The sequence below is a fragment of the Parus major genome, chromosome 7, assembly GCF_001522545.3.
Source record: "Parus major isolate Abel chromosome 7, Parus_major1.1, whole genome shotgun sequence".
In the NCBI taxonomy this organism is placed as follows: Eukaryota; Metazoa; Chordata; class Aves; order Passeriformes; family Paridae; genus Parus; species Parus major.
This window is the reverse complement of record NC_031776.1, coordinates 35,115,138-35,138,365: the sequence shown is the minus strand read 5'-3', so window position 1 is coordinate 35,138,365 and position 23,228 is coordinate 35,115,138.

The following is a 23,228-nucleotide window of genomic DNA, read 5'->3' as shown; positions in this document are numbered from 1 at the left end:
CGGTTCCGTGATCCCAAACCAGGCGGTCTCTCACATCCTCGCCCAGCTGAGCAGCCTCCCAAGAAAATCCTCAATGCCAGTCCCGAGGTCAGGCTGGTTCATAGGGAGAAAATGGTCTTGGAACTTCTTTTTGATGTGAAAATTCTTCTATGAAACATTTTTATTTACTCTTAAAATAGCAGAGAAGGGAAAACAGCTCCATTTGTCAATTGTCCCTCCATCTTAGTGCTCCTGTGGAAAAACAGAGAGCACTCATTTGGAGAGGAGCAATCCCAAGTTTTAAGCTGAAATTTAGTTATTTTCCTGAAGGTTTTCTCTGAACAATCTTTGTGTTCAAATCTGTCAATAATGTCAGATTTTGATTTGTCAGCTCCTGCCCTGCTCCCACGTTTGTTTTTTTGGAGTTGCTGGCTCAAAACTGGGAGAACATCTCTTTTACTGAAGAGCTCCCAGTTTCCCCCACTCCAAGAAAATCTGTGGAGTGTAATCCATTTGTGGATACCTCCCTGCTGCAGGTTTTTCAAGGAAATAGTGAGATTTCAGTTGAGCAAAATGTTTGGGGGTCTTAGACAGTGATGCAATTCTCATGAAACAGAAACTCTGCCTGAAAGAAGATAGGTTTGAAGTCAGCTTGAGCTTAATGTGATTTCTGCTCTTGCAGTGATTTTAGGAGGAGGCAGAGTTTGTTGGTAGGATCGGAATTAAAGTTATTTAGGAATTTTCTCTGCATTGATGATGTAGAACCACCAGCAAACGCAGTGGTGAGAGAAGGGACCAGCAGGAGCCAAGGTCTCTCTCCCTCATAAGAGCCAGTAATGGAAAAAAACAAACCTGTTTTGATAAGGTTTATAAATATGGAATCCCAAAAGGATAATTTTCTTAATGAAATGAGAGAAAAGGCAGAGACACCATGTCTTGGTGACCCTGAGAAGTTGTCACAGCTGGGAAGAAGACAGGAGTTCTCTGTGTATCCTGTGCTGCCTAAAACTTGGGACAGGCATTAAAAGTACCACCTAAATTAAAGTGCATTATAGATTCCTTAATTAGAAAGTCTCTAAAAGGCTCCAGGTTATTTTTTTCCCAGGATATTTATAATTTTGCCTTCATGCTGTTGATATTTTTATGCATGACAGTTTTGAATTCAGCACTGGATGGCTGAGAAACAATTTTGTAATAGCAACGATAATAATTATTTAATGGGCTAAGATATTTTCCTTAATTTAGGAAAATCCACTGTCTGCCTAAATAATCTCTTTCATGGTGTTTGTGTTATTTAAACTGGTTCCAATAGATGACAGTGTCTGGATGACCTGGGATAGGAGAGTAACCATTTTGGGGTAGCCGTTGAATCCACATAATTTTTCCATCTGAAACTCTTTGGACATGAATTTCCTCTCTGTGTCTCTGGGAGTCACAGGCAGAACCTGCACACTTTATTACCATTAAAAGTTAGAAGGAGTTATTTGGGGTCTTTAAACTACAGAAGTCTCTGGATTCCCACTCCTTGGAAAAGCCATACCTGCCAAGGAGTTGCCAAGAGCAAGTGACACGAGCAGCAAACCAGTTTTAATTTTCTGTCCAGTCAAATCTTAGCATTTCACACTCAATTCTCCTTCCTCAGTAATCTCAATAATTTCCCACCTTGCTCATGATGAATGTCTTGCCAGTTCCTACTCAGTCCTTCCACTTTACACAACCTAATTAAAGAAAACATTCCATGATTGCCTATTTTTCCTCATGCATGACAACCTATTATTTTTTCTACCACCTGATTAGGGCTTTATTATCCTTGGATTTAGATTGATTTGCTGGGCACTTTAATAAAACACTGCTTAGTTTGATTTAAAGGGCTACAGGTTTCAGTCACTCATGGAATTACTCTTATAAGTAACTCACATTCCAAGTACTGTGGAGTGTCCATGAAAGGGGATTAGAGCCTAAAGGAATGAGGATCACAGGTGACTTTCCAGTTGTGTGTGTTAATATTCTTGTTGTAAGCAGTCAGGAGAGGACATTTTGCAATATAATTTGTCAAGGGTGATAAATCTGTTTCATCATTTCTGTCAAGAATGGATCCCGTGTATTAAAACTACCATAAATATTTTCTCCAGATAAACCAAAAGTTTCATATGATTAAATAATAATACGTTTATGATGACAAATTGCATTTACTGTGTGTTATCTGAAATGCAAGACAAAATTAGGTAGTTAAAGTTCAAATGGATGGAGATCAGTTTTGATTTAAAATCAAAGGAATTTTATTAAGCAAATGAGATTTTCATCATTATTTTGTTATATCTACCAGTCTCTTCTTTCAGAAATATTACTTATGAGCTTAGATAATGATTTAAAAAAAAAACAACCAAAAAACACCACAAATGAGCTTATTTTACAGCAAAATGTAGCCTGGTGAGAAAGTTCAGGAGTAGTGAAATCCATGGTTATTCCTGTCACTTTGCTGATGGATTCCAGCATTAGGAAGGTGAGGAGTGGCTGCTGTCCCCTGTCCCTCCTCAGTGCAGTGATGCTTTGGGGTCACTCTTCTCACACCTTATCTGATTATTTTTCATAACTTGGGCTCTTTTACCAGAGCACTTTCTGATGACTGAAGGTGCAGCTCTTTCCCACATACAGATGTGGAGAAGCTTGGGAAGCACAGCAGAGTTTTTCCCTCCAAAGGTTCAGTGCAACAAAACAGATTTTTGGAGCTAAATGCTGGTGTTTCTCTTGGTTTTGTAAATGTGGTTGGTTCAGCTTCTCTGCTTTTTTAATTTTCTTTTTTTCTTTTTTTTTTTTTCCTGGAAGTTTTCCTTGAATGGAATGAAAATTTCCTGGTTAAAAATGTCTGCAGGGTAGCTGGCACCAAATCCTCAAGTTTTAGGGATTGCTTCAACTTGTAGGAGATGGGCAGTGTAGGACACTTGGGATTCGGAGCCTGGTCCATTCCGTGGGCCCAGCTGGAGCAGTGTCCCATTCTGTCACCCCAGAACAAGGACATGGAACTGCTGGACTGAATCCACAGGAGGCCATGGAGAAGCTCTGAGGGCTGGAGCAGGGCTGGGAGAGCTGGGGGTGCTCACCTGGGAGGTGATTCTCTCCTTCTGGAGAAGGGAAGGATCCAGGGAGAGCTGGGAATGTTCACCTGGAGAAGGGAAGGATCCAGGGAGAGCTCAGAGCCCCTTGCAGGGCCTGAAGGGGCTCCAGGAGAGCTGGAGAGGGACTGGGGACAAGGGATGGAGGGACAGGAGCCAGGGAATGGCTCCCAGTGCCAGAGGGCAGGGATGGATGGGAGATTGGGAATTCCCAGAGCAGCTGTGGCTGTCCCTGGATCCCTGGAAGTGTCCAAGGTCAGGCTGGACAGGGCTTGGAGCAGCCTGGGATGGTGGGAGGTGTCCCTGCCAGGGCAGGGATGGACTTTAATATCCCTTCCAACCCAAACCACTCCCATGTACAATTAATTTAGGCCTGGCTTTACCTCCTGCTCCATGGGAACTTCTCTGTTTGGTGCAAAAGGTTTCTTTATTATGAAACCATTGATTATTCACTGATTATGGCATTTTTGGCTGCCAAGCTGGCACCACTTGGCTGTGTCTGTGGAGCTGTGACAGGCTGAGGGTCACCCCAGGCTGCAAAGCTCGTTTGTCCCAAGCTCAGATGTTCTTCTCCAGTGCTGCAGGTGGACAACAGCTCCTTGGGCTGTGGAAAAATCTTGGATCCACTGCAGCTTTTAGGAGCTTGCTCAAAGGGAATCATGTGAAAACCTCATTTTCACATAAACCAGCATCCACATTGCTGTGAAATTGCTCCATCCTCCTGGTGTGGGATTGCTCCAGCAATGAACATCCGGTTCTTACTGGAAAATGGGACAAAAACAGCTTTAGTCCCTTTTTCCACGAGACATAAAATCCTGGAGGAGCCAGGTGTGTGTGGATGTACCTTACACTCCTGCTCATCCCAGTAAATCTCTTTGTATAATTAGTCATATGCTTAAATTTAATCACTTTTGCAGCTGGAGAATTGAAAGAGCTTCCTTGAAGGGGAAATAATTTTTTTTTTTTCTGTGGCCAACTAATTTCCCTGGATTTTGAGTTCTTTAAGGAGTGGAGGAGAAGGGGGTTGTGTTTGCATGGAGGCGTCTGCAGAGAAAATTACAATGAAAATAAACGAAAGGATCACATAAAAGCCAAGTTGGAATGCTGAAGAGATTTAATAGCTATAAACTGGTAGCTATTAGCTTCTAATTACTCTCAAATAATTACTGAATAGAATGGTAAATGTTATTAGCTTACTTTAATATTCAACATAAAATATTGCTTCCAACAATAATTTACTGTTTCTCCAGCTTTAATATAAATACATGTAAAACTGGGCTGCTTCATAAACATTTGTAATAAATGAAATTATTCTGAGGGTTCTGTGGAGGACACCTGTACACTGTGGGCCAATGGAATTATTAAGGTGATGGAAAAGACCTTCAGGTTCATATCCCCTGCTGTATTGGAGTTAAAATACTCATCCATTTAGTGTGGAAGCAGATTTAGGTACTGAAAGACAAATCAAAATCCCCACACTAAGAGGAAAAATAGGAGTTGGATGCGTAACTATGGTTCTGATTTCCAGATATAGAGGCCTAATTTATATTCTAATAATATTAGAATTATCTTCATTATTCATTCATTGTATTAATACTTGTACTCATCATCATCTTTGGAGAGTTTTTGCATATCTCTGTCCTCTGCAGCTGACTTGAGACCCCATTTTTTTTCCCTGAAGGAAGAGAGTTTGTGGTTTGATGTACTGAGAATAAAAGCCTGCTATAGTTCAGGGGGTAATATCCAGAAAAATTTGTGAAGTCCCCAAAGGAGGGTTCTGTTTACAGGAGCTGTTAGTTGTGAATTTACATCTCTACCAAGGGTGTTTTGCTGCAGATTAAAATATATTTGATAAGTAATGATGGACTTTGCCAGGTTGGCACCTAATTTGTGTAGGGCAAGAGGGGCGTGCCAGGCATCAGGTACACTGCAGGTGTGTGTGTACCTGTGCATGGTCATTCCTACCCCTGCAATCCCCAAATTCTGACTCATATCCCTGCTGGGGGATGGAAAAAGGCAGGGAGAGGAGAAAGGGTTCTGAGCTCAATGTCAGCTCTCCCAAACACATCCCTTTCTGCATTTCACCTGCCTTCCTCTGCTTTTCTCTCTTTTTTCTGGGGCTGGGGATGGGTAACTTTTTGCTTTGCTGTTTGCAATAGTGGAGCTTTCCTGATGTGGACAATTAAAACCTTTTTGTTTTTCGTAAATTGCTGAGGTGCCTCATTCAGAGCGGCTACAGCACCCATGGGTAATCCGGGAATGGAATCAACTGGATCTCACATTCCTTTCCATCATTTACTTATTTCTTTCCCCCCACTGTAATTCCAGCTTGCTGAGGGAAGTGTGTGGTGGGCAGGAGCCAGGCAGAGCATGAGGGCAATCACGATGGGATCAGGATCTGCCACTCCCTCAGAGCCCAAGTCATTCCTGTTCCTTTGAACACCCTGAGAATCATCACGGGATACAGTTTTTTTACAAATATTTTTTGTCATTGAAAAAACCCCCCCTATCTGGAAAGGTTCTTGTGGCAGCCAGATTCTGGCCTCTGGGGTTATTTTAAAAGTGGGCAGATCAAAAATCTACATTTAAATTTCATATCTTGTGTATTCACAGCCCAGCCGTCCCTTCAGCGCCGGGTAAATACAACATTTCAGTGCTGCACCATTTTTAAACTTCATCGTCAAAGATAATCACCCCAAAACATAATAACAACATCACCCAAGTACAAGAAAATATGTTTGAAATGTCCTTTTTTTTTTTATTGTACCATAAGATAGCGCTTCCAAAATCCCAAACTGAATTGCTTTTCAGCAGATAAGCATCAAAAACTACATTTCCTGCTTTCGGGGAAGGTGCAATAAGGTGCTCTATCAGTGTAATAGTTCCCAATGATATGCTCTAGTAGTATTTTGATGAATTACATGATTATAGCTAAAATGAACACTTTCATCATGCCTGAATTAATAATGGTGGTATGATTTGGCAAGTACTCCTGCGGTGTTCTTTAACTCATCACTTCAGAAGACAGAGTTTCTGAGCCCATCCTTTGTCTCGGGGAAACACAGGGATCCTTCACTGCTAAAAACACAGGGAGCAGGAGAAATGTGACAGCTTTAAAAGGGAAAAGGAAACTGATGCTCGCTTACCTTGCCAAGCTCATCGTGACTCAATGGCTTTATTTGTCACTGCCTTATTCCGGTGTCTGAGGCACCTTTGACTGTGTCAAAACAGGAAAAAATCAGTATTTTTTTTGTGTGTGAGAAGAGGTTTGCGAATTTTATTGCAAAATGTTTGTTGTGGGAAGGTTGGACTCTTCTCCCAGGCAGCCACCAGTGACAGGGAAAGAGGATTTGTACCTCAAGCTGCACAAGGGGAGGCCCAGCTTGGACAGCAGGAGGAATTCCTTCACTGGGAGGGTTGTTAAACACAGGAATGTTCTGCCCAGGGAGGTTGGGAAGTTCCCACCCCTGGAGGTGTCCAAGGAATGCCTGGATGTGGCGCTCAGTGCTCTGGGCTGGGGACAAGGAGGGGACGAGTGGTGGGCTGGACTCGATCCTGGAGGGCTTTTCCAACCCAAAGAACTCCATGATTCATTAAATCCTGTGTTTCCAAATGGCTTTAGAGCCTTATGAAAATATAATTTGCTCTTAAATCTCTGGGTTTACTGAAGAACTTGGGTGATCAGGACGTTCCTTTCTGTGTGTTCTGTGTCAGACAACATTTGATTGTACCCTCACCAGCCCCTGAGTGAGGCCATGGATTGGTGTGACCATTCCAGGCCTCCTTGGGGGGTCCAACCATTCCCAAAAAAACTTCCCACGCTGAGGATTCCTTAATTTTGTGCAGATGTGCACAGCATTGAGAAAAACCTGCTCTGCTGCTGCTGTTATAGTATCATTTGTCTGGCAATAAATGAAGGCTCTCAATCTTTACAGCTGCCATCTAATCCCTTTAATGAACATTAATTTCACTGGAAATGATGAATAATAACCAACCTGCTGCAGAGAAGGGATGCAAACTTTTTCAGGCCGTTGTGAAAAATGCTGGTGCACAAGGCAACACAAACATCTGGAGCAGGTGTGTCTGTAATTGTGACACACTTGGTGGTTATTCTGTGTTCCCTGGCCTTCTCTGGGACCTGTGAGCCTCCTGCTGGGAGTGGCTGGTTCAAGAGCTTCCTTTTGCTTTTCCCTGGGTGCTTTCTGTCCCTGGAATTTTTGCTCTTGGTTAATTATTATCCTCTTTGTTTGTATCAAATAGTGGTTTTATGCCTTGAAGTATCTCAGGGTTGCTGATGCAGAAAGTCGAGGGAACATAAGCAGTGTTTGTGAGCCCAAGCTATAGGAAAAGTAATATTTGGAGTAAATGACATTCCAGGAGTTAAGACATGATAGAATCATGGGATGGTTTGGGTTGGAAGGGACCTTAAAGTCCATCCCATCCCACCCCAGCCATGGGCAGGGACATTTTCCACCATCCCAGGCTGCTCCAAGCCCCATCCAACCCAGCCTTGGACACTTCCAAGGATCCTGGGGCAGCCCCAGCTGCTCTGGGAAATCCATTCCAGCTCCCCCTTGCTCTTCCAGGGAAGAATTCCTTCCCAATATCCAAGGTCACCTCAGATAAAAGCAGAGGAAGATGAAATCAAGAGAACTCTTTGTATCTTTCCTCTAGAGCAGTTAAAAATCTCAGTACAAAGTTCTTCTCCTGGGGTAGGTAGGTGGGTAAATATAATGAAAACTGCACAATCACATTTGTGTCCACCCAAACTAAATGACTTAACTGTTCTTTAAGGTTTTGGTGCACAATATATTATTTTTCTGGCACTCTAAGGGTGTAAAGTCTGTTAATGGCCTGCGTGTAGAGACACAGCCCCTGTTTAGCTGCTGTTATAAGGAAACAAATTGTAATTCTTAATTGAATTCTCCTATGGAACTACCAGCAATATAAATTACAATGTCATTGGAATAAGAGGGGGGAAAGCCCTTTTTACAAGCCTCAAGATGATAATTTATAAATAAAGTAAAACCAAGAAGCCTTAACGAAAAATCCCCACGGAATCTGACATTAATAGCCTTTACTTTTAATCTGATACAATAAATCTTGCAGCCATGTATCCAGAACAGAAATAACAGAAACCAGGCCAAGCTGGAGGAGATATGGGGGAGTTGAAGAGAAACATTCTCTTTCTTTAATTAAAAATGTATGGTGATTTTCTGGTATTCCAGAGTCAAAAAGTCATTGCTGCCAAGTTGCTGCCAGTTGCTTTGCTCCAAAGAGAGGATTTTTGGTTGGATTCTTTGCCTAAAATCTTTTAGATCCACATGTGCTTTGGAATTTTCAATGTTCATTTTTTTTTTAGGGTTTGTGTTCTGGCCCCACTGCTGTAACTGTATGGGAATCTCAGATTTTCAGCTGCCTCCTGACTTGCAGTGATTTAAAATGAAATACTAACATTCAATAATAATTATTTTTATAATATTACTAATTTTTGAGAGGGTTTTTTTTTTTTAATGTTGTAAGGATACTTCAGAGATTTGTCCAGAGAGAGGATGCAGTAAATGGTGTCCAAGAGGAGAGTGGGAAGTGTGGTGCCCTGTGACATTTCTGCCAAAGAATTAAGGAACTTTATCCATTCCATATGTCACACATCAGTGATGGGAACTAAAGAGTTTCATGGTCTCTGGGTACTGCCAGAACTCTACATTCCAAGATATCTATTTAGAAATGAGAAAAATAATGGGAAAATCTTAAGATTGTGCAAAAATCAGCACAGGTTTGCCTCTTTACTTTTCTACTTTGAGAATGTCACTAAGAGAATTGAGACTGGGACTGATTTGCTCCATAGAGATCAAGGCCTGGATTTCACTTTTAATTTTTCCCTTTTAATTTTTTGGCTACTAAAAAAAAAATAATAAAAAAAAATATCTTTTTTTTTAAAGTCTTAACTTTATTAAAGAGAAATTCTACCTTCTTTTTAGGGTTTCTCTTTATTTTAAATGGTATGAAAGAGCACAGAGGATGTACAGATCTCCAGTGTAAATGGTATGAAAAAGCACAGAGTAGGTAGAGATTTCCAGTCTTTGCAGGTTTGCCAAGGCTTTTTGTGGATAATTTTTAATAACTGCAGCAGCAAAGTGGCACAGTCTCAAGTCTGCTCCTAAACCAGAGCAAACCGAGAAACCCACAAAATAAACAGCTGCCTTGACTTGTGCATTCTGGAATGTAAAAACATCTGACCAAAATCACATTAACTGCAGAATAAGTCTTTTAAAAATAAGAAATTCCCCATTTTTCCAGCAGTGCCAGGGGCAAACATCCCCCTCTCATCGTGCACTGGGCTGTAATTGCCCATGGATGTCAAAAATCATCCCAGTCCTTAAACCATGGGCTGTGTCAGGGCACTGAGCATGGCCCACCCTAAACACTCTGATTTTTAGCTCAGGCAGATGCAGTTCATCCCAAATATTCCTCTGGACAACTCATCACCACCTTGTTTCAAATCTGGACATTTCCTGTGTGCTGCATCTGATGGTGATTTTTTTTTTGTTTTAAAAGCAATACCAGCAATAAACTGAAGCTCACTTATGAGGCCTGCATAAAATGCTGTCTAACAACCAAGTACAGTAAATTAAACATGATACTCATTACATAAATACAATTATATTTATCAGCCTTTTATAACCACACAAAGCATTTACCAGTAAGAGTTATTTTGGAGTAGATAATTCCCAATTAACTTTTACTACTTTATTTTTTGCTAATTTAGTTAGAGTTAATTTTTCAAATAAAATAATAATAATAAAAAAAAAAGAAAGCTGTATCAAATGGCATCTCTAACTATTACACTGGAGATGAGATATAATTAAAATGTTATGTATATGGAATTGCAGCTGATGGGAACCTCAGCTTAAACTCTTATTTTTGTCTTTATTTGATTATTGCCTGCTCTGCACAGAGAACATGATTGAATTTTAAGATGGCTGGATGCCCACAGTGCCAGGATTTGGAGAGGGAGAGGAAAAACTTGGAAGGAAAATTACCCAAAAATTCAAACAGGTCAAGGTATGACCTGAAATGTGCTGAGGAGTCCTAGGAAAGACCTTCTCCAGTAATGCCAATTTTTTTCTGTAATCCCAGCCATGTCTGTGGGGTTGGGAATCTTGGAATTCCACAGCTCCATGGTGGGAATAGAAGCGGGGTGTGGGTGCCTTGCTGCTCTGTGGGGTTGAATATTTCACTGTTAATGAGTTTATTCACCTATTAATAACCCTTGTGATCCCACTGCCCAGTTTGTCCCCCAAGCTGAGCATCACCCAAAGCTTGGGATGTTGGCTCTACACCAGGGAATGTCCTCGTGTCCCAGCCCAGCTCGGTGAAGGCTCTGTTGCCACCAAAACCCAAATCCCAGTGAGCTGCATCACTTGGCTGAGGTGCCCTTTGCAGTTTTTCATGCCCTTTGCAGCTCCTTGTCTTCCCAAGGATAGTGGTGATGAGCCTCTCTTGGGATGAGGAATACTCAGGGAATCCACTGACACCGTAATTTTGTGCTCTTTAAAGAAATCCTTCAAGGTGAAAAAAAGTCTGTGAAGCCTTCCTACTTTTTTGCTTTTCTGGTTTTCACTTTGTCTTGAAGCATAAGGCTTAAAAACAGCTGGAATCAAGTTGGGTTTATCCACTGGAATTCTACTGGAGACGCAGTGTGTTTTCCCTGTCCCTAAACCAGGAATATTCCCAGTGTCCTCCCAAGGAATCCACCCCCAGGCAGGGTTGGATGTGCTGAGGGCTGCTTGCCCCTGGTGTGGCTTCACAAATTCCAGCAGAGGACTCGGCTCAGGCTCCAGGGGGGTCTCCACACCCCGGAATATCAGGAAAATGTGATTTTCACAGGGAGAGGTGCGCTGGGGACACACGGGGTGCCCTTAAACCAAACCTCTCTTGATTTCGTCTGTCACCTCTAATTAAAACCCAAAAGCAAGGCTGCTAATTGTGTTCAGGACAATGTGGCTGGGAAACAGAGGAAATGTGAACTGGGAGCGTCGTGCGGCGCTCGGAGCCAGGAATTAATGCATTCCAGGCGGGAAGGGGGGCTTGGCTGGCGGGAAATATCAGCTCCTTCCGAGGGCGAGGACAGTCACAGCCCCACTGTTCATTACTTTGGATGTGTCACATTTGCCAGGGTGACAAGATGTATTACGGACGAGGAGTTCTGCAGATGGAGAGAAATATCCATGGATGTTGTTTATTTGATTTTTTTTTTTCAATATTTTTGTTGCTTCTTTTTTTTTCTTTTCTGCACTACCCTGTCCAACCTTGGGATAATGGAATTATTTTATGCCTTTTGCACTATCATCAGGCTTTGGATGGCTGCACAAAGGCCACTGGCAACAGAATAAGATGGCTGTAAAAAAATGCAAAAAATTGGGATAGGGGAAAAAAAAAAAAAGGTACATCCAATAACTTGCCCTTAAATTTAAAAGGAACTAAATGAGGAACTTCTGGACAATTTATCTTGCTGTTTACAGATAACAAGTCACTTTGTTTTTATGTGCTCAGTCTAGTATTCCATAATTTATTTGAAAGAAGATGAGAAATAATGTAGATAAATGATGAAGTGTCAGGGTCTGACGCTCTTAAATGAAGCTATTATGGTCAAAGAGAAAACGTAAAACCTGCGGCTCATTATGAGAGCGTTCTACTTGTCAGTTAAGTGAAAAGGCCTGGAATGATTTCCAGTTTATTTGTCATTGCAGTTATTAAAGCTGTCTTTTTGGTGCCATGAAAATGAATTGAAGACTTTATTCGAAGTAAATTTGTACTAAAGCTTTCAGATGTATCTTATGTGAGTTCAGTGAGGCAAGAAAACAGCTTAAAAGCTGAAATATTACAAGAAGGCAACTACTGAAGTCCTGAAACACACAAGAATATAAAGTCTGAGGAAGTTGCACAAATAAATGAAGAATCTCATCTCCTGGGAAATAAAGCTTAGTTTGACTATATTGTACACTTGGACAAAGAAATCAGCCCTTGTTAGTGGCAGCAAAATATTGTCTTTCACACCCTTGTGCCTGGTGCTTACTTTCATATTGAGCTATTAATTTGGGGACCAGATTATCAGAGAAGGGGGATTCTCCGTTCCAGAGCACCTTTAGAAATGCAGTCTCTGAGCCAGAATTGTGGCAAGATGAGACTTTTTATGGCCATCCTTTATGGTGAGGCTCTAGGATCTCAGAGGTCCTTTCAAACCCTGATGATGCTCTGGTCCCAGTGTGGTTCAAGAGCAGGTAAAATCATGGGAGATAATGGGGTTGGGGGTCCCCCCCAGGGGAGTCCCTCTCCCTAGCTGAGCAACCAAAGCATCACCTCTGACTGCAAGGGGTGGGAAATACCACTGACATTTTTATTCCTCTAGAAACAGCCTTAAAATACTTGACCCTTGTGCAGCTGGAGGGTCACGGTGAAACCTTAGACTGAAATCCAGCCAGCCCTGCCACTGAGGTGGTCACTGACACTCCTTTTATTGCCATCCCTTCCTAAGAGCGTTCCTGCTGAACTGTAAATCCCCAATTTATGTGGAGACGATTGATAGGTTTATTTTATTCTGTTCTGTTCCTCTGGATTTCCTTTCCAGCAGTCATGCTCCCCACTACCACTTCATATTTGCCAAGACAAATTAGTGCAGTTCTACTGGGCTTGGACTGTCCAAAAGGAAATTAAGAGTCTTTTTTTATTTGAAATTGAAAGCTGTAGGAGCACTAAACTGAATGCTTAACTCCAAGCTCCAGCAGTCTTAGAGCAGTATAGTTGACACTTTATTGCAGATATTACAAATGTTATGACATGTCTTCAGGGTCAAGTTAAAAACAAAAAGGGTTCCACATTCTCATCAGAAGTAATCTGTCAGTTTTGTCATCAGATATTATAGCAGCCCTCAGTAACAGTGTCACAGTCAAGGGTTTATCAGGCTCGGTGGTAGATGTGTACATACTCTGATTTCCAGGGGTTTATATCTGCAATAAAAATTCCCTCCAGGCTAAAACTTGGCATTCATAGCCCAAAGGGATTTTTTTAATTAAAAAAAAAGTATCAGTGAAGGTTTTTCTTGAACGATAAGAGCGCACAAAACCCAAATCTATTCTGCATTTTAAAAATACTTTAAATCTTTTAAACTGGCAGACTTCAAATATTTAAGCAGCCAACTCTCTTTACATAAGAGACCATTAAAAAGGACATCCCAGGAAGGGGATAGGTGGCGGAGCAGACAAGTGCTTTGTGCTCATCACGAGTTTAAGTGTTGAGCATTTGATGAGATGTATAATTAGCCACACATTTCTAAAGCTCTTGGTGTCTCTCTCCATTGAAACTGTGCATGAGGGAATTAGGATGTCTGAGGCACAAATATAAATCACTTCTTCCTCGCCACCCCCTGACACGGTCCTGCAGGACGGGGCTGATACGGTGTAAGCTGCTCGGATCAAGGCAGCCCCTCTGACACCCACGGCACAACCAGAGAAACACAGGGCTTCTTTCCCTGCAGCTTTTCCCTTGTTTCCTGTATGGGAGCACCCAAAATATTCCAAGCAGGGCAGGGACATTCAGAGGGAAAATAACGCAAAGAGAAATGCCCGTGCGAATTTAAGAGCGTTGACCTGGAATCCTCGTTTGCTGCTCACTGACATTGTGGGGTTTCTCTTGGAAAAATTAAGGGCAACGAATTTGATACGGAGGTATTTGTGCTAAAACATGATGAAACATGGTCTCTTATCTCTTTAAAAAAATCTGTCTTTACTCAGGGAGTGGTGAAGCCCTGGCACAGGTTCCCTGCCCAAGGCCAGGATGGACAGGGCTTGGAGCAACCTGGGATAGTGGAAGGTGTCCCTGACTATGGAAGGGGGTGGAATGGGATGGGCTTTAACCTTCCACCCAAACCATTCTGGGATTCCATGATTTAAGCCTTCACTTGGATCCCAAGCCCAGACTTTCTGTGCAAATGCTTTGTGCAACAGAGCATTATGTGCTGCAGGTCCCACCTGGTTTTATTTATCACCTGTGGCTCAGGGGCTGGGGTGACAAACAGAGTGTCCTCAAGAGTCACCAGGGCTCCCCACAAAATCCCAGAAAAAACAGCAGAGAACAAGCTCTGCTGTGCAGCAGGGAAGAGGGTAATGCGGCTGTGTTTCCAGCATGTTTCCAGCTTTTATGTTGTAATTTGACTTCCTAGGGGGAAAATGAAGGAGTGTGGAGAAAGAAAACCAGCCCTGGGTGGGTTCACTGCCACATCCAGAGGGAAACTGTCCTCAAAGGAACCTGCACATGCTCCTTTAGTGCTCTTGTGGAGACACTGCAAAGATTTTCCATTGGAAAATTGAGTGGACTTAGAAGATGCTTCCTATTCTCCCTGTCTGAATTCTCCACATGGGAATTCAGGCTGAGTTGGCACTGTCCCTTTGCCACCAGGAGCTGTTTCTGAGAGTCACCAAAAGACTGCCAGGAAATGAGATTGGTGCCCAGGATATTCTCATTGGAGGGTGGTTTATTGCATATTTTTATTATTTTATTTGTGTCTGATGGTCATCAGCCTCCCCCACAAATTGGATTTATCCGCCTGTCGGGAATCCCAGGAGCCTTTGTGGGCACTGGGTGTGGGTGAAGGTAGTTTGGTGTATTTTCACTGACCACTGTAACCTATTTCCTACCTCCCCCATGGTACAAATTTCCCTAATTTCGGGTGACAGCTGGGGGACAGTGCCAACTGCTGTTAGATCCCTGGAAACACCAAATATTCCCTAAATCTTCTGTTTCAATCAGACCAAGACTGATAATGACAGGTCTGATGCCCTGCACTGGGCCATGAGACTGATGAGATGGAAGAAAGAAGAATTGTCTCAAGGGAAGCAAATTGTTTCAGTAAAGGGCCATAAATGCAAATTTAAGTACTCTTTTTAGTAATGCTGGTCTATTATTACAGCCTAAAGGAAGTTCATTTAATTAATAATTAAGCTCTTCAAGTTACTCTTAGCATGAATTTTAGTGTCAGGAATTGGCAGGAATTTGTTTTATGGTGAAGCTGCGAGGGAGAAGTGACAGCAGCATAAAAAAAAGTGAAAGTTTTGCCAAAATCATACACCAAAAAAAAAAGCCAGAATAATATACCAAAAATACCAAAGTCACAGAACAAAAATTACCAAAACCCCGAGTTCTGGGAAGTCTCAGCAAGTCCAGTGTGCTGATTAAAGACAGAGAGAAAAAGCAAAGTCCACTTTAGAAGATCCTGTATCAAACAGCCACCATGGTTTCTCTTTGCTTTAACAGGGCAGCACAGAGGTGATAATTATATTTCAGAGGAATTCCCTGCCTACCAAACTCCTGAGAGCTCCAGGGGATCTTTAGCAGGCTCTTCAATTCCACAAATTCCATGTGCTGCAATGAGAATTAAAAGGTTCCCAGGTCCTCCCTGCCCAGCGGTGCCACAATGGAACATCCTGGATCAGCATCCTGGACAGAACCTGCTTCCACCTGGGGCACTGCTTCCCTCTGCAAAGTTTTCCTGTGCTCTGGGAAAAGTTTATCCCCTTCCTGTTGCTTTTTCCAAGCTCTGGTGGTGATGGTTTTCCCACTGGGAATATCAGGATCATAACCTACAGAACCATCAATGAAATGTTTTGGATTTTCTGCCACAGCAATGCAAAATTTTGTTGATGGTATATTTCTTTTCCTCTCAGATTGTCTTTTATTTTTAACAATTTAAATGATTAGGTGTGACTTGGTGTTGTGCCCTGTTTTCTCCATGCTCCTGTTTTCTCCTCCTGTGTTATTGGGGGTTGTGGACCACAACTTTATTCAGTTTTCTCTTTAATCCCTGATTTAACTTGGCTCAAAACCTCTTTGTGTTTCTACCCCACGTGACTCACAGAGCAATTCTGTCTCATATCTCTGTAAACAGTTGTGGCTTCAGAGTGCAGAAAGAAAAAATATATTAATTCATTTTATTAATTGAAATGTATTAATTTCTGAGGCTGATTGGTTTCTGCCCACCTGGGTGAATATTTTAGAGGATAAACCTAACACTATTGTTGAGGAAAAATATTCACGTATTCTATAATTCACAGTAATTAATAAATAATAATGCAATTTTATTATTGCTATAAATATAAGCCCTGAAAAATTAATGAAATTTGTGCTTCCAGGCTTTTTTTGCTGGATGGGGCTGTGAAAATCTGGATTTGGGGAGCTGAGCACCAACCCTTGCTGCCATGCTCTCCAATTTATCCAAGGAATGGAAGAGCTGGGTTGAGTTCTCCTGAGCTGCGAGACCATGAGCAGTCTGACTGCACAAAATTAACAACCCACATGCTCAGGGTCAGGGGCAAGGAGAGTTTTTTATTTTATTCCATGATGTCATCAGAGAAGGGACATAAGAAGTTGTTATTTTCAATTTTTCTTTTAGCCCATGTAGGTGAATAAAGGCAGAGTAGAAACACAGCTGTTGTTCACGAGGAAAATGATCCAACGATTCCAAGGATCATTCCATATTCCAAGGAATAAATGTAGGAATAAAAATATGAGCAGAATCATAGAATATCCTGAGTTGGAAGGGACTCTTAAGGATCATGGAAGTCCAACTCCTGGTCCTGCACAAGGCATCCCCAAGAAAAATTCCAATTATATATTCCAACAATAATTTCTAATAATTATAATAAATTGTGATCGCATAATTTTAGGTGTTTTCCTACCAAAATACTCAAGGGGAAAATATTCTGGATCCTACTCTCTATTAGATTTTCCTTAGTGTTGACTTTTTTGGAAGGCTTTGAACACCATGGGGTGCTTTTTTTGGGAAGGGTGAGGAAGCTGCTCCTTCCCAAGATAATCTCTTCTGTCTGGTCTTTCTCAGACACCCCTTCTGCTCCAGCCTTTCTCACCAATTCTACTGCCTGTGTGCACAGACATCACTCAAAATAGAAGGAAAAGTGCTATTTACGAATTTATTACCTTTAAAAGCTTGGAACTTCCTTCTCTGCAACCTTTCTTAGCACTGAAGAAGAAACGAACAAAATGGGCAGTGTGGTCTCATATTTGTGTCCCTATGAAGTATTTTTAGGATGTAAAATGTAATAAATTTTTAGAAGTTTGGAAAGTCCTAAGATGAAATTTGAGGTTAATTTTCCTGGTAAAATTTATAGACAGGACACATTTAAAGTTTTGTTTTCTTACAACAGCATTTCCATGGAGAAGGGGATTTGCACTGTGCTAATATGCAGATAACATTGTGAAGAAGGTAAAGGATCTAATTAGTGATTCCATGTAAAAATTATTTGTTATTTCAGTGCCCTGAGAAGAGCCCCAGTGGCGCTGGCTGCCCTAAAAAAGGCCAAATTAATGGGGTGAACCCCAGTAAAATCCAGTTCCAGAGGCATCCAAGTCACAGTGACGAGGAGGAGTGAACGATAAAAACCTGTGACACTTGACTGTTGCTGATTTATCTCCAATTCAGGCTGCTTAACTTAACTTAACTTAACCACAGCCGGAGTATTTGCTCAAGCCCTGAGCTGACAAGAACAGAGCACCGGCCATTATTCCTGCTGGAGAGTCAGGGGGTTGAGCCATCCATCCTGCAATTCCTTGAATTCCCAAAGCTTTTCAGGCGGCTTCCTCAAGGACAGCGCTCATGTCTCAGGCGCTGCGGTGACAGATGGGATACAACGTGTCATGTGATGGATAACGCGGGAGCCACGGCGCTTAATCCTTCTAATACTAATAGCAGCATTATCATAGAGATTTATGAGAATGTCAGTTCCAAGTTCCCAGTTCCATTCATGGGTTTTTAAAACTTCAGCTGCAAAAAACATGCATCCATCCCATTAATTCTAATTATCATGGTTCATCTTCTCAGCAGTTTTGTACTCCGGAACCTTTCAGTGCAAATTAACGTACCAAAAAAGTGTATTAATTAATATTTGTAGCTTTTAATTTCTGTGAGAGTGTTGTCTGGAAGCAGCTGGCAGTACAGGGCCACTGCTATTGAATCCTTGCCAAACAAGTGCAGATGTAATTTTGTTATCTCTTGCTTAGTCATTTACGCAAATTAATTTGAACAATTAGCCTTTTACTGGTCCTTCATGAATCATGCAAAAGGGATCTGCCAAAAAATTGCTACTTGACAGAAAAGAATTGGTTAACGTTGTAGATCTTCCAAAAAGGTGTTGCTGTGTTTGGGATAAAGGAGAACTTCAGGAACAACCTTAGTGGTTTTATTTTTCTTTTGTATACCTTATCTACTCCACTTTCTGCTGGGGAACAAAAATTGTGAAAGAGCAGAAATTCGGGAACTTTTGGATGAATACCAAAAAAAGTGAAGTTCCTTGGCTGGATGTTGCCTTGACTTCACTGCTTGCAGAGCTGTGCTGATGTTCTGCAGAGAGGAGGTCGGTGCTGAGGTCACTCCAAAAAGAACAGATTTACTCATTATTTGGAAAAAAAACACCCAAATCTTTCATTTCTTTGGAAATCAATGTAGAGGAAGTCTGTTACCTCACGCAAACGCCTCTTCTCTAAGTAAAAGAGGCTCCCACATAAATAAACTTTTATTTAACTAATGTGAAGAATCTCAACTCCTCTGTGAAGGGCGGGATGACAGGAAACTAAGATGTTTTATTGCTCTTTTCTTAAATATCAAACTGATTTTTCACCATATAATCAAACTTACCAGCAGACGGTGCCATCCAGAGTCTCTGAGCAGTGCTGTCAGTGGAAAGCTGTCTCAGTTGCTGCTATTGTAAGCACCCTCTTTTATTTTTTTCCTCACCATTTTTACATATATCCTTTCAGTTTAAAGTGTATCACACAAATCTGAGTTTAGTGATGGGTATTCTTAATTTGCAGCCAAGTTAATTGTTACCTGTCCCCCTGATTTCACTGCTGAGACAGTTCTTGCAATTTCGGAAGGTGTGTACTGTAATGTTCTCTAGCTGGATTAAATAGAATTAATGGTCAGCTGCGTCCAGAACCATGTAGTCAATACAGTAATAATAGATATTTAAATAATGATAATGCTGATGTATTTAAATAAAACATTACAATTTTGCCCATCTCGTCACCCATCTCGACAGGACATCAATCCTTCAGAACAGGTAAAGCTTTTCTTGGGACAGTAACAGGACCATCCCATTTTGCCTGAAATTTTGACTGCAGCTGTGGAAACAGCTTCAGAATTAAACATTTCTTCCGTGGCAATCACACCGGAGCTCAAACGAGCACTGACTCCTCATTATCTGAGCCAGGCAGCCCCGTGCAAATTCCATCACTCCGGCAGGGTAAGGTAGAGGTCCCTTTCCCTCTAATTGTTTTTTCCAAGCTGCGATTTCACAGCCTGTATTGTTATTTCCATTTGTCCATTTGATTGTGGAGAGAAGAGACCAGATGTTGTGTGACAAATCATAGCTATTTGCAATCTGTTGGAATTCTTATAAATTGTACCGGGGATCATTTTCTGATAACCGATCCTGCAATCACTTGCGCACGTGCATCGCTTAGAGCACGAGATGTCCTATTGAAGATTCTGGATCCATTCATGTGCCTCAATTAAACACACACCACGGGCATTTGTGGGAATGTTTGCGGTGGGAAATCCGTGGATGTTTGGAACTCGCCCGTTGCGATTCACCGCCGCGTCAATTTCCGTTTCATCAAACCCCGCGTTATTGTTGCACCGTAAAACTTGAAATCAGCTCACGGTTTTTATTATAATTAGGGCTCAAAATTTGGCTGAAGTTTATCCTGTGGCAGTTATCCAATTTTGTTTACTAAATCGTAATTCCCAACAAATAGTTCCTTCAGGAAAGCGCATCCAGCCCAGCCCTGTTATCCATCTGTTTTTAGGGGCTGTGGCTAATCAGAGAAGTGGTCTCTCACTGCCACACTGAGAAGAATGAAGTTAGTTCCTCTGTAATTGAAAGTATCAGTAGTAAACTTGGCTGGAGCTTGATTAATGGTATATTAAAATCAGAGTCTTCATGGTGAGTGCTAGATAAGGAGTTTTGGGCAAATTACTTGGTTACTGGGAAACCTTTAAATTTTAATCATGGAGACACTTCAGCATCATTAGGAACTGAACAAGACAATGGGCACTGGGAGGAAGTTATGTGAATTGATGTGCTTTTCAATCTCTTCTTCTGTGGGGCTGTTGAGTGATGCATGGGCTGCAATCGAGGATCCTCTTGCTCCCCATGCTCCTGATTGCTGTTGTTATAATTTAGTGTTATCCAGTTCCTTATGATCATGGAAATCAGATGAGTTATTTGCAAAAGACGGAAGGTTTTAGCATAAGAAAATGTGGTTTAAGAGCCTGGGTTGTCTCTGCAGTTTGTCTGGATATGGGGGGAGGCTGCACCCTGTGTTTAGAACGAGTGGAAATAGCAAAACAGGCTCTTTAACACACATTTATTGTTTAATGTGGTAACAATACAAATCTCAAAGCTACATTTACAACTCACTTTGAGATCTATTCTTGCCTAGAGAACACGTGCATGCCTGTGCCATCCATGGGCTCATGTATGTGGTACCTGTGATTATCTGTACCTATACATAGATAATATATTTCTTATCTGCATTAATTAGCTATATTAATTAGCTATATATTTATCTATATTTACAGAGACATGAGGTGCTGCAATAGCACTTTATGAGGATCCACGTGGGGTATAAACCTCTCTCCTGGCTGACAAATCCGATTCAAAGAGCACCAGTAAATCTGGTGCACTCAAGCCCTCACATCTTTTGGCCCTCCCTGGGATTTTGGAGCAACTTTAAAGATGTCAGGATCTCATTTCCAATGTCATGGAATAGACAAGAAATACTCAACATATTCAATCAAGGTGACAGCGAGGGCTACAAAACTCCCCAGCTTTTCCAGGGAAGTGTACAGTGGAATTGTGTTTACAAAGTGACCATTGTATTTTAAAGTCATTTGTTTGCCTCCACTACCAAAGGAAAACCTTTCTCCTTCCTAAAAATGTCCTTTAGACATATTCTCTTTGTAGCCTGAATTTATCTGTAGCCAGTTCATGTTTGCACCAACCTTGCCTAGTGATTTAAACTAGTTTTAGCCAAGTTTCCATTTGTTTTACTGGCCTGAATAAATGACTTTGTTTCATTCTGATCACTTAAGAGAGGTTGGACTTTCCCCCAAGTATTCCTTTTCTATATTTTGATGAATTTTTCTCCTGCCTGTGAACAGTCTGCAGCACCAAGCTACCCCAACATGGTGCTTGTAGAATAGTGGGAATGTTCTCCTGTTTTTAATGAGAATATTATTCCTTTCCCATTGTAAGATGCCCCCATCATTTGTGCTCATGGGGCAGTTGCACCAGTGGTTTGCATTCAGTATGTCATGAAATCTTTGCCTTCTCCTCCATTCCCAAAAACAACCTCAGAAATAGCAATTATTCATTCCTAAATTCCTGAACTGGAAGTTTTGTTCTACTAAGTGCTATCCTATGCCTGTCATTGAAGTCCCCAGATCATTTCATTTACCTGTCGTCTGAAATTCCTCAGAGTCAGTGCTGCCTTCCAAATTCATGTCAGGAAAAACAATGTAATTGGTGTAGTCGCATCCTCTGTCAAATTAATTATCAAAATTGTTAAATAGGATGAGTTCTGACACCTGAGCAATGTAGGATTAACAGCGATTTGTCCAAAGTGACTTTGGAGTGCTGTGAAGGAAAAAGTCTAAATCCCACTGTGCTCTCCAGAGGAACATCCTTTTTCTTTCTAAAGGGAAATATGTACTAGGACATTTCAGGCTGGGAAAAGTGGTTTATTTCCAGCAAAGACAGAACTCGCTGCAACAAAATATTTGCAGTTAGAGAAACTTCATTTTGCAATATCTGCACCAGTCATTATTGGAGAAGCTGGCTGGGCACGGTCCCTGTTCATAGGGGATGCAGGAATCCGAAATCCTAGCTTTGGCCTTAAAAAGGCTCAGTAACCATCTAGCAGGAGACCTTTCCCTGGGAATATCCCATTCACCCGTTCACTGAGATTCTTGTTGATGCAGATTAGAAACATTTTTAAAATGAAGGGAATTTTCATGTAGGAGGACACCATTTTCCATCTGAAATAGCCACAGGCTGGAATTCTTGCCACAGAAAACAAACTGCCAGACCAAAATGTGAGAGAAACAGACATATCCAGGCCTGGTGAATTGGGCTATTTTATTTTTTTCTGCTTCTTTTAGTAGATAATGTGTAGTCAGGAATTGAGAATAGTAGAACAAGTCCTAGGGGGGGGGGTTATGGATATAATGGAAGGGGATGAAGCTGTTGTGGGAACATATTGTTTATTGAATTTTCTCATTCAGATGGTTATTGTATGATTTATGGTGACTTAAACTTATTATGTGCCTCTTTTTAATTTGTCATGTAATGATTGTGCAAATGTGTACAACCAATTAATATATTCAGAAGAGACAAAAACACTGGGAGAAGCTCCTGTGATCAACCAATTTACCTTTGTTTACAGTGCAAGACTTAAATTTCACCCGTATCAGGTCATTCCATATCTCTGGATCTATAGAATATGGAAATATGCTGTGTGCAGAATAGATTTCACACATACTTTTTGATGTTCAGGATTCACTGGGTTGTTCACAGGGAGTTTTGGGTTTCACACACCTCATTTTATGTGTGCACAGCCCAACAGTGAGCTGAAAACTGGAGACAAATCTGAGGCCTCTAAAAATGCAACTCTTATCTAATGTAGTTTAGATTTGCCTTGTCAGCCTTGCAGAACAGGAGTGTCTGTGGGACAGGCTTGGGTTATTTATCAGCTTCAAAATGTTCATAAAGATGTCTGGAAAGTTGAAAAGAGAGTCTGTGTTAAGGGGATGCTCAGCAGCTGCAGGAGGGGCTGGAGCTCTGCCTGGTGACAAGGTCTGGAATAAAGGGACAATCCATGGCAGTACCTGTGGTCACTTCCCAAGGCCACCTCTATTTATATAATTATGGCAATTCAGACCTCACTTCCATTTTCCCCCTTTTACTCTCTTTTCTTCTTTTTTATTCTCTTTCTTTTTCTCTTTTTTCCTTTCCCCCTCCTTTTTCTCTTTTTCTCTTTTTCTCTTTTTTTCTCTTTTTTTTT